This window comes from Bubalus bubalis, chromosome 18 (genome assembly GCF_019923935.1).
Source record: "Bubalus bubalis isolate 160015118507 breed Murrah chromosome 18, NDDB_SH_1, whole genome shotgun sequence".
Lineage (NCBI taxonomy): Eukaryota > Metazoa > Chordata > Mammalia > Artiodactyla > Bovidae > Bubalus > Bubalus bubalis.
Genome location: NC_059174.1, coordinates 43,637,388 through 43,650,248, shown reverse-complemented (window position 1 = coordinate 43,650,248; position 12,861 = coordinate 43,637,388).

The window sequence follows — 12,861 nt, the reverse complement described above, 5'->3', positions numbered from 1 at the left end:
CAGTGGGAAACTGCTGTGTATCTCAGGGAGCGCATCTTGGTGCTCTGAGATGACCTAGATGGGTGGGATGGGGCGGGGGTGGGGGGAGATCTGAGAGGGAGGGGATACATGTATACATGTAGATGATTCACTTAGTTGTAAAGCAGAAACCAACACACAATTGTAAAGCAACTATACTCCAATTTAAAAAAAAGAAAGAAGAAAGGGTTGAAACTACGCATTGAAGGCTCATATTACGCTCTTCAGAATATCGACCCAGAATGACCAACGTCAGGGTATCATTTTTAGTAAAATAATGAGGCTTTCAAGAAAAATAAAATTCCTTTGAGTAAGCAGAAATAGCAAATGACTTGTAAGGGGCAGAAAATTGGCTTATTGTCAACTTTTTGACTGTAACACGTGTCACAAGAAAATAGAGGACTTTACTGAAGATATTCAAGAAGATAAATTGTGAACCAAGGATCTAGGGAAACTGACTTTCAAGTATAAAGGGTACAAACTCTTACCAGGGGGCAAAAATTCAGGGACTATTGGCACCTTCCTGGGAAATCTACCAGAGAACCAAAGTGACTAGAGAAACATCAACATAAAGAGGTGAACACTAGCACTAACTATTTGGTTGTTTATGGAATTAAAAATAAACAAGGATAAAAAATGAAAGAGTATAGTATATGTAATGGCTATACATTATGATAATATAGATTATATAACAGCTATTTATTGGGCTTCCCAGGTGGCATAGTGGTACAAAAATCCACGTGCCAATGAAGGAGACACAGGAGACACGGATCCATCCCTGGGTTGGGAGGATCTCCTGGAGGGGGAAATGGCAACTTATTCCAGAGTTCTTGCCTGAAAAATCCCATGGTGAGAAGCCTAGTGGGCTATAGTCCGTGGGGTCACAAGGAGTCACACATGACTGAGTGCACATACACACAGCTATTTATTAATGGGAGGAATAAGAGAATGGGGAAAGAATATGGAAACAATTTTAAAAATATTTTAAAAGTATAATAATTTTATTGTATTTCAGTTCAGTTCAGTCGCTCAGTTGTATCCGACTCTTTGCGACCCCATGAATCGCAGCACGCCAGGCCTCCCTGTCCATCACTAACTCCCGGAGTTCATTCAAACTCATGTCCATCGAGTCAGTGATGCCATCCAGTCATCTCATCCTCTGTCGTCCCCTTCTCCTCCTGCCCCCAATCCCTCCTAGCATCAGAGTCTTTTCCAATGAGTCAAAAGTATTGGCCAAAGTATTGGAGTTTCAGCTTCAGTATCAGTCCTTCCAATGAACACCCAGGACTGATATCCTTTAGGATGGACTGGTGGTTTTAGGCTTAATAGAAGTCAAATAACATCTTGTTATATCTGTTAGAAATTTGTCAGCAAAAATATAACTTGGTGTGATAAAATTATTTTAGTTTTAATTGAGATATAGTTAATTTACAGTGTTGTTTTAGTTTCAAGTGTAGAGCAAAGTGATTCAGTTACATATGTATAATATATGTAGAAATATATATATATATTCTTTTTCAGATTGTTCTCCATTATAGGTTATTATGAGATATTGAATATAGTTCCCTATGCTATACAGTAGGTCCTTGTTGGTTACCAAGTTTTAATGCAGTAGTGTGTATATCTTAATCCCAAACTCCTAATTTATCCCCCCCGCCCCTGCTTTCCTCTTGGTAACTGTAAGATTGTTTTCTATGTCCATGAGTCTATTTCTGTTTTGTAAATAAGTTCATTTGTATCATTTTTAAAATTCCACATGTAAATGATATCGGATGGTATTTGTCTTTCTCTGTCTGACTTACGTGACTTAAGATGATAATTTTTCGGTCTATCTAGGCTGCTGCAGGTGGCATTATCCCATTCCTTTTATGGCTGAGTAATATTCCATTGCACATATGTGCGTCTTCTCTCCCCAGTCGTCTACTGATAGACATTTAGGTCTCTTCTATGTGTTGGCTGCTGTAAGCAGTGCTCCTGTGAACACTGGGGTGCATGTATCTTTTCAAATTAGAGTTTTCTCCAGATATATGCCCAGGAGTAAGATTACAGGATCATATGGCAACTCTATTTTTAGTATTTTTTAAGGAATCCCTATACTGCTCTCCACAGTGACTGCACCAATTTACATTCCCACCAACAGTGCAGGCAAGTTCCTTTCTCTCCGCACCCTCTCTAGCATTCATCATCTGTAGACTTTTTAATGATGGCCATTCTGACTGGTGTGAGGTGATGCTTCATTGTATCGTGAATAATTTTTAACCATGATGTTGATTGAGGTAGTATTAGTGTTTTACACTGAGACTTTTGTGCATGTCATAGGAGACAAAGCAAATAAGTAATAGTTGGATATTCTGATTCTGTCATCTTCTGTGCTCTTGAGAATTATGATTCTTGGGTGAGAGAAAGGAATTCAGGTATAAGAAAAACGAGTTTGAATAAATACTCAAGAATTCTCAACTTAAATTGGAAGAATCAGTACACGCTTGTGAGGCATGGTAATCACTTTTTTTAACTCATAGAATTAGTTTTTAAGAACTGATTTAGGTTCACAGCAAAACTGACTAGAAGGTACACAGAGTTCCCCCTCCACCTGCTCCCACTGCGGAACACAGCCTCCCTGGCCACCAGCACTCGGCGTCAGTGCGGTGTCTTTATGACAATCAGCCAACACTGACCAACCGCAACGAGGGTCCACTGTTTACACTGGGGTCCCGTCTCTGTACTGTATGTTCTGTGGATTTTGACAAATGTACAATGACGTGTACCCACCATTATATCAATAGTATACAGAATATTTTCACTACCCTAAAAATCAGAACCATAGAGACGTAGAGTTTTCGAATTGGCTTCCCTCATTTAGCAATATGTGTTTAAGTTTCTTTCATGCCTCTTTGTGGCTTGATAGCTCATTCTTTTTATTTCTTTGTATACTTTGGATAGCAATCCTCTATAAGATTTTACAATATTTTCTCCCAGTCTATGGTTTATTTTTCATTTTCTTGACATTTTATGTTTTTATTAAAAAGGTAGATAGAATTCTATATCTAGAGATAACATGGAGACTTGCAGTATTAAAAGATCATGTCAAAAGGACGTGGAAACCATCTGTAAGAGGCTCCCAGGGGCCAAATATGGAACCATTTGAGCTGCAATAAAGATTATAATTGTAATGAATTGAAATCTATCAAATGTATTTAAACCTTTAATGCATAAAGCTACTTAAAACATAGTCACCTTCAGAAGAGAAAGAACAAATTTATTCTCTCAAAAGCAGGTAAATAAAGGGCAAGAATCAAACATTTATCCTGCCTTTAAAATGTAAACTGCACCACTGAGTAGCCCAACAGTGCATGAGTGGAAGCACTCAAGTTAATATATGAAAGAGAAAGGGTAGAATTAGAATACCACGATTTTAAAGCCCCAGTGAATGAATGGAGCTAGGCATTGTTCAGCAACAGCTGTTAACCACACAGAGGAGCCGCAAACTGACTTTATGTGTCTCCTGATGAAATAACACAACACCACCTATGGTCTCGCCAAAAGGACTGAACTGAGTCTGGTCCACCCTCTGGATTCAGCTCCCAACTTGCAGGAAATACAGAGGAACACCTTGAACGCCACCAAGAGTATCAATCAGCAGAATCCAGGCAGTGGGCACCTCTGGGTCAAAAGGCCAGATTCTTCAACAGATAAATTGTAAAGAACAGAAAGGGGTGGAGGAGGAAAGCCTGTCAATTAAAAGAGACTCAAAAGAGATATGGGATTTGAAAGATGGCAAGACTACAGCACCCGTGTAGGAAGGCACTTGGGTGATAAAACTGTCAAGAAAGACAAGAGACCAGATTCCTATCAGAGTCCAGAGAGGGGTCACTTCTGTAGGGAGGACGGCAGCTGAGTTAGAAAGCAGGGACATGATGGGCATCTGTGAGCATTCAGATGAGGTTCTATTTCTTGATCTGGGTGGTGGTTGTTATAATAAATCTTCAAGGTATACATTTGTTGGGCTTATTTCCCTGTTTTATTTTACAATGAAAATACTTCTTTAAAAAAGTCCTCCTCATCCCCAGTTTCATCCTCAAGGCTGTGACTGTGACTGGTTTCCTGATATGATGTCTTAGGGCTTTGGCTCCAGAGTAAGGATGCTGGGTGTCTAATTAGAAGGACCCGACAACCCACCAGCATATATAGTCCAGAAGGCCAGAGAGCATGCCTGTCGTGTTCACTGCCATAGTCCCAGCTGCACCTGACGTGTAGAAGGTGCTCAATAAATATGCATTGGATTAATATATGACAGGAGCTGGACTCAGAGGTTTCACTTTGTTGGGATGAAACACCAATGTAATTGGTCATAGAAAAGATAACTGTGACCCCACCATGAAAAGGCCCATCTCTTCTTGTTTCTGAGTTGGTCGTATCCACAGCTCTGAGGTCAGGTTCTGGCCCACCATTGGATACCACCCACCCTGGTCGCTCAGATGGTAAAGACTCCACCAGCAATGTGGGAGACTCGGGTTCGATCCCTGAGTTGGAAAGATCCCTTGGAGAAGGGACTGGCAACGCACTTCAGTATTCTTGCCTGGAGAACGTCATGGACAGATGAGCTTGGTGGGTTACAGTCCATGGGGTTGCAGAGTCAGACACGACCGAGAGACTGAACAGCGACAATGACCTGCGCATAGATGGTCCCACGCACGATGGCATCTCCCATACTTGACTAGAAAAGGTGAGCAGGTGGTTTGTGGGACAGGAGGGAGCTTCCTCTTACCTGGAGTTTGTTTGCAGTTCTCTTCCCAGAGCACGAATACTATCTGCCCTTCTGCACGCACCTCCGCCCTCCTCCTAGCTTTCCAAGAGGAGTTCTAGAAATCCCGGGGACTCTGATTCCCTACAGTCAGACCTCTGGGTCACCTATTCCAGACAGTCACTGGCTGAGACTCATCCTAGCACAGGGAGCTGATGATTCCTTCCACATCATCGTCATCCTTGGAAGCATCAGACTCAGAGTGACTAAGACAAGCCTGGACCTCCCCTCACAGCTTATCGCCTGGCCAGCAGACATTAAGACCTCCGTGCCTCGAAATTTCCAGGAGAGGATATAGGTTCCCTTCTCTAATAAAAAGCAGAAGAAAAATAGATTAAATCATATTTCTCTCAGGTAACCCTCTTCTCCACCAGTTAAGTACAGTAAACCTATTTTAAGAGCGTCACTCAGGAGGCATAAACTTTATTTCACTGCATCGTATAATCCCCCGTAATAGAAAACCAGTAATGAGGATGCCAGCGGCAGGTGCAAAAGGCAGTTTTACATCAATAGAAAATTCAATTCTAATTAATCTCTTCACAGCCAACATAATTGAGTCTTCACGGGGACCACCTAGACTCACCCCACCCCACTCCCACTGTTCGCTTCCACGGGCCTGTCTTGCCCACTGCTGTGCTGGAATTTGTCTGGAAACAAAGGGAAAAACAAGGCTGATACCATCTCTGGCAATGTGGGTTTGCAGAGCAGTCTCTTTATTTCCATCACCGAGTTATTACTGACATCCAAGGCTCCAAGCAGTCTCAGAGGTCTTCCCTGGGTATGTAAATAGCATCCTGCTTTGTTATTTATTTCTCAGTTCTCTTCTTCCCTCCCCTGCCCCCAGGGTTGCTTTCCGGTGCTTTTTTTTTTTTTTTTTCCCAAAGACATCACAAGGGTCACATCTCTCTCTGCTATCACAGTGCGCTCCACTTTTGCAGCACAAGAAAGAATTATGAGCTGGTGAGTGCCTGTGTCCTACGCGCGGGTGTATGTCTTGTTGGCCTCCCCATCCTCCCTGGTTGAGGCCATAATTTGTGCATGGGTGACAGCCAGTTTAAAAGCCATTCCTGGGAAGCCATAAGAAAATGCACAGGATTCATAAACTCCCGATATTGCTTCATCTGATCTATTTCCTTCATTGCTTTCTTCTCCCGATGTTAAACTGTGATCAGCCTTGGCATGGAGCGAAGTTGCATCAGCCTCATGTTTCAGACCAGCTCTGTTAATTAAAATGCTCCCTCTCTGCCCATTTCCAATAGGCTCTCCTCCCAGGAAATGTGAGCGCACAGAAAAAGCCCAGATCAGACTTGGATTGGATCTTCACGCCCACTGTGAGCAACAAGCCAAGCAGAGATGGGTGGGGGCACTGCTCGAAAGCTACGGTCTGGCACGGAAAGAGGATGCTGCAACTTCAGAGCCCTCCTTCTTTTAAAAAAAGATTTATTTCTTTGGATGCGTTGCCATGTGGAATCTTTCCTTGCGGCATGCAGGCTTCTCTCTGGTTGAGCTTCTCTCTAGTTGCAGCGTGCAGGCTCCAGAGCATGCGAGCTCAATAGCTGTGTCATGCAGGCTTAGTTGCCCTGTGGCGTGTGGGATTTTAGTTCCCCACCCAGGGATCGAACCTGTGTGCCCCGCACTAGAAGGGGGATTCTTAACCATTGAGCCACCAGGGAAGTCCCTCAGAGCCTGAAGAACCCTTGAAGCAGGGTTCATGGTCCCTGAAATCAGAACAAGCAGATTGCCAGGGTGAGTGATCTCCCACCTTATTTGGAGTCTGAGGTTTGCTTTGGATGCCTTGGAAAACTCTATACCCTCTGTTGCTAAAGGTAGATCTGTGTTTCTGCCTCGCCCGGGTGAAGTGTTGGCACTGCCAGACGAGGTTGTGAACATCATCGGGTGTGGGTGGAGTGGTCCTGCCCACCCAGAAGCCCATCACCTTCATCACCACCTGATACCCATTTGCCAATGACCAAAGTCCCCATCCAGGAATCAAGGGCTGGGCTTGAGCAGAAAATCAGGGTCCATCTCCTGCTCCCCATCATCCTTGTACCTTGGAGTCCCAGAAGCTAGGAACACGCAGTGCTTTCATGCTTGTGCCAATAAAGACAATGAGGGCAGCAGAAAGCCCAGAGGACCAGAGCAAGGCTTGGTAATGGGATCCAGATAGACTTCTTGGCACTAGGGTTTGGGCTCTGTGGTACAGTTTGGGGTCAAAGGACCAGAGGGCTCTCTGTCAAGACTCCCTCTGTATTGATTTCCCTCGAGGACTTTGAAGTGCCCTGGTTTCCCTAGACAAACACCCATTTTTAAACACACACTCACTTCCCAAACCCCTCACAGGGCCAGCCTCCATTCACCTGCTCCCCTCCGTGTCCCCCAGGGGTCATCCCTCCTCCCTTGCCTGCTTGCTGCCCACCTATTCCTTATTGCCCTGCTGCTGTGGGTGCTGAGCTGGCTTCTTCCCTCTAGTCTTCAGGTCTGAGATCATCCTCTGGCTGCCTCTTGCTCTTCTTCTGCACTGATGGCTGGATAGAGAAGATAGGAAAGAGGTCTAAATGACCACCCTGATGATGCCGGGAGGAGTGGGGAGGTGTTGGCACCACAATGAGTCACCATCTCCCAGGCCTGCTCCCCATTCTCATATCACACCCTCGAGGTCCAGCCATCCCCACTAACCTAGAGGGGCTCACTGAAGCCCCAGACTGTTATGGGGCTAAACTAATCAAGGTCAGATACTGGAGGAGGTGGGTGCGGAAGCCTTGACCATGGGGGGAAAGTTACCACCACTTTTTGATGTTTTAGATATTACACTAAAGGCTGGAGTCAAAACCCTTTGAGGCCTGAAATCTTGAGTTTCTGTGGATTGCTATTTAGGTGACATTCAACAACAAAAATAAATTCCACAAAATCCTGTCTCCACGTGGAAGTATGACTGAGGGTTATACTTCTGGAGGGTGAGACAGGGAGGGCACAGGGCCTGCCCTTAGGGAGAGCCATCAGCTCGGTCCTGCCATACTCGAACCTCTTCAGGAGAAAGCACAAACCTCCCCATGCTGCACAGGGCCCCAGGGCTTTAGGACCTAACCCTAATCTCAGTGGAAGTCTAGGTGTTGCTCTTTACAGGGGGCTCCAGCTGACACTCCTACACAGCCCCGATCCTCACCGCCTCCCCTCTGACGACTCATGAGGTCTTAACTGGTCACCCTTTCTGAGTCTCATGTCCCTGTGGCCCTTCCTCCACTATGCTTCTAAAATACAACTTGTCAAGTCAGATCCACAATCTCTACCCTGGGAATTTAAGACCAGCTTCTCCTTGCTTTGCACCATTCTCTAGATATGTCACTGCTTTCCTCCTGCCTGAGATGGTGGGATGGCATCACTGACTCGATAGACATAAGTTTGAGCAAGCTCCGGGAGTTGGTGATGGACAGGGAAGCCTAGCATGCTGCAGTCCCTGGGGTTGCAAAGAGTCAGACACAACTGAGTGACTGAACCTGAACTGATAGTCCTGTTCATACTGTTCTGCTGGAATGCCTGCCCTGCCACCCACTGCCACCCTGTACCCTCTTATGCCTGCTACTGCCTCTTATCCAATACTGTTCTGAGAGTCTTAGCCTGTGCAATAAGTCAAGAAAAAATATAGATATGTATAATGATGCAAAAAAGAAGGTAACTACTTGAAGATTCTGTGCTTTTCAAAAAAAAAAAATGAAAAATGGTAAGAACATCAACAACAAAAAAAGAAATGAGATCCATAGTTTCCCTATATACAAATAGTAACTTGTTAAATATAGTGAAAAAGTCTCATTTACCATGGCAACAAAATATTTGAAATATCCAGGGATAAACCAAAAAAATACATAATAACTGTACCAGAAAAATCTATAAAACTGTTCTGTGAGATATAGAATAAGAGCTTAATAAATGAAGAGCCATGTTATGGCATAGGAAGACTTCATAATAAAAATATTTCAGTTTTCCCTAAATTAATCTATAAATGTAACTTCAATAAAAAAAATTCCAGCGGGATTTAAGGAGAAGAACATGATAAAATTCAATTGGAAGAATTCCAAATGACCAGGAAGACCTGTTTTTTTAAAGAGAAACAATGAAGGAAAATTTGGCTTATTGGCTATTGAAACAGAATATAAAGGGATGCACCTTAAAAATAGAAATAGACAAAACAACAGAATAAAGAATGGGTCCACAATAAACAAATGGATCCTCACATGTGCAGACATTTGGGATTACTAAGAATAAAGGCAGATACTTAGTGAATACTTCCCTTGTGGTGGGTCCTGTTCTAGGTACTTTACACACATTGATTCGTTTAATCCTGACAACAGCTCTGGCAGGTTGGTTACTGTTACTATCCCAAGTTACAGATGAGGAAACTAAAACAAAAGAGGTTGAATAATTGGTCAGAGTGACAGACGAAGTTGGTGTAAGAAGCATAGTCTATAAATACACGTCAATGGGATAAAAGGAAGAAAATGGAATTAGATTCCTACCTCAAACCGTGTACAAAATTGGATTCCAGATGTGGGAAAGGTTTCAATGTAAGAAGAATCAAGGGTACTAGATGCTCATAGCATCACTAGTCACAGTCTCCAAAAGGTGGAGACAACCAAATGTTCACCAGCTGATGAATGGATGAGCAAAATGTGCCACATCCACGTCATGGTATATTATTGACCCATGGAAAGGAATGAAAGATTAATACGTGCTACAATGTTAAGGAAACCTTGAAAACATTACACTGAGTGAAAGAAGTCAGGCACAAAAGGCTACATGTTGAATGATTTTATTTAAATGAAACATCCAGAACAGGTACGTCTACACAGGAAACTCTACTGAATACTCTTTAATGACCAAATGCTTGTGCTCAGTCATGTCTGACTCTCTGCATCCACATGGACAGCTGCCCCCAAGCTCCTGTGTTGATGGAATTTCCCAGGCAAGAATACTGGAGCCGATTGCCATTTCCTATTCCAGGGGATCTCCTGACACAGGGACTGAACCCCTGTCTCTTATGTCTCCTGCAATGGCAGGCAGATTGTTTACCGCTAGTGCCAACTAAGAAGCTTGTAATGACCTTTATGGGAAAAGAATCTAAAAAAGAGTGGGTATTTGTGTACGTATAACTGATTGGTTTTGCTGAACAACAGAAAATAATACAACATTGTAAATCAACAATACTCCAATAAAAATTAATTAAAACATCAGTTCAGTTCAGTTCATTCGCTCAGTCGAGTCTGACTCTTTGCGACCCCATGAATCGCAGCACGCCAGGCCTCCCTGTCCATCACTAGCTCCCAGAGTTCACTCAAATTCATGTCCATTGAGTCGGTGATGCCATCCAGCCATCTCATCCTCTGTCGTCCCCTTCTCCTTCTGCCCCTAATCCCTCCCAGCATGAGGGTCTTTTCCAATAAATCAACTCTTCACATGAGGTGGCCAAAGTATTGGAGTTTCAGCTTTAGCATCAGTCTTTCCAATGAACACCCAGGACTGATCTCCTTTAGGATGGACTGGTTGGATCTCCTTACAGTCCAAGGGACTCCCAAAAGTCTTCTCCAACACCACTGTTCAAAAGCATCAATTCTTCAGCACTCAGCTTTCTTCACAGTCCAACTCTCACATCCATACATGACCACTGGAAAAACCATAGCCTTGACTAGACAGACCTTTGTTGGCAAAGTAATATCTCTGCTTTTCAATATGCTATCTAGGTTGGTCATAACTTTCCTTCCAAGGAGTAAGCATCTTTTAATTTCATGGCTGCAGTCACCATTTGCAGTGATTCTGGAGCCCAGAAAAACAGTCTGACACTGTTTCCACTGTTTCCCCATCTATTTCCCATGAAGTGATGGGACCAGAGGCCATGATCTTAGTTTTCTGAATGTTGAGCTTTAAGCCAACTTTTTCACTCTACTCTTTCACTTTCATCAAGAGGCTCTTTAGTTCTTCTTCACTTTCTGCCATAAGGGTTGTGTCATCTGCAAATCTGAGATTATTGATATTTCTCTTGGCAATCTTTATTTCCAGCTTGTGCTTCTTCCAGCCCAGCGTTTCTCATGATGTACTCTGCATATAAGTTAAATAAGCAGGGTGACAATATACAGCCTTGACATACTCCTTTTCCTATTTGGAACCAGTCTGTTGTTCCATGTCCAGTTCTAATTGTTGCTTCCTGACCTGCATACAGGTTTCTCAAGAGGCAGGTCAGGTGGTCTGGTATTCCCATCTCTTTCAGAATTTTCCACAGTTTATTGTGATCCACACAGTCAAAGGTTTTGGCATAGTCAATAAAGCAGAAATAGATGTTTTTCTGGAACTCTCTTGCTTTTTCCATGATCCAGTGGATGTTGGCAATTTGATCTCTGGTTCCTCTGCCTTTTCTAAAACCAGCTTGAACATCTGGAAGTTCACAGTTCATGTACTGCTGAAGCCTGGCTTGGAGAATTTTGAGTATGACTTTACTAGCCTGTGAGATGAGTGCAATTGTGTGGTAGTTTGAGCATTCTTTGGCATTGCCTTTCTTTGGGATTGGAATGAAAACTGACCTTTTCCAGTCCTGTGGCCACTGCTGAGTTTTTCAAATCTGATGGCATATTGAGTGCAACACTTTCACAGCATCATCTTTCAGGATTTGAAATAGCTCAACTGGAATTCCATCACCTCCACTAGTTTTGTTCGTAGTGATTCTTTCTAAGGCCTACTTACTTCACATTCCAGGATGTCTGGCTCTAGGTGAGTGATCATACCATCGTGATTATCTTGGTCGTGAAGCTCTTTTTTGTACAGTTCTTCTGTGTATTCTTGCACCTCTTCTTAATATCTTCTGCTTCTGTTAGGTCCATACCATTTCTGTCCTTTATCAAGCCCACCTTTGCATGAAATGTTCCCTTGGTATCTCTAATTTTCTTGAAGAGATCTCTAGTCTTTCCCATTCTGTTGTTTTCCTCTATTTGTTTGCATTGATCGCTGAGGAAGGCTTTCTTATCTCTCCTTGCTATTCTTTGGAACTCTGCATTCAGATGCTTATATCTTTCCTTTTCTCCTTTGCTTTTCACTTCTCTTCTTTTCACAGCTATTTGTAAGGCCTCCTCAGACAGCCATTTTGCTTTTAAATAAAGATAAATCAGGATAGGTAAATCTACAGAGACAGAAAAAAATAAGTTAGAGGAGATTTGGAAGTGACTATTTGATGAGTATGTGTTTTTCTTTTAGGATGATGAAAATGTCTTGTAACTAGATGGAGATGATGAAAATGTCTTATAAGTAGATGGAGATGGTTTCCCAACATTGTGAATATACTGAGTGGCATGGAACTGTAGACTTTAAAATGGTTAATGGTTGATTTTATCTTAGGTGAATTTTACCTTAAAATAGTACAAGAACACATTGTAGAAGAGTGAGTTTAACACCTTGTGGTCGAGCGTTGCTATACTGGCCTCCACTGAATCACATTCCTCTGCCCCTTTGCAGTGTGATTTTGGTGCTCCTTCCATCATGTGTTAGTCACTCAGTCGTGTCCGACTCTTTGCGACCCCATGGACTGTAGCCCGCCAGGCTCCTCTGTCCATGGGATTCTCCAGGCAGGAATACTGAAGTGAGTTGCCATTTCCTTCTCCAGGGGATCTTCCCAACCCAGGGATCAAACCCAGGTCTCCTGCATTACAGGCAGATTCTTTACTGTTTGAGCCACCAGGGAAACCCTATTTCATCAGGAGGTAGAACCTATCTCGCTACCTCTTGAAGTTTAGGCTGGCCTCGTAACTTTCAATATAGTGTGGGGAGGTGACACCGGGATGCGTCTGGATCCTCTGCTGTAAGGAATGTTACAGTTTCTACTTTACCCACTCATGCCACGAAGAAGGCCAGGCTAGCTTCTTAGAGCTGGAGACAGAATGTGTTGGAGAAATGAAAGCACCCTAGCCAAAAGCCGAAACCAACTGCAGCTTTAGCCATGTGAGTGATCCCAGATGAGATCAGCAGAAAAACCACCCAACTGCCGTCCGGAAAATCATAAGAAAATG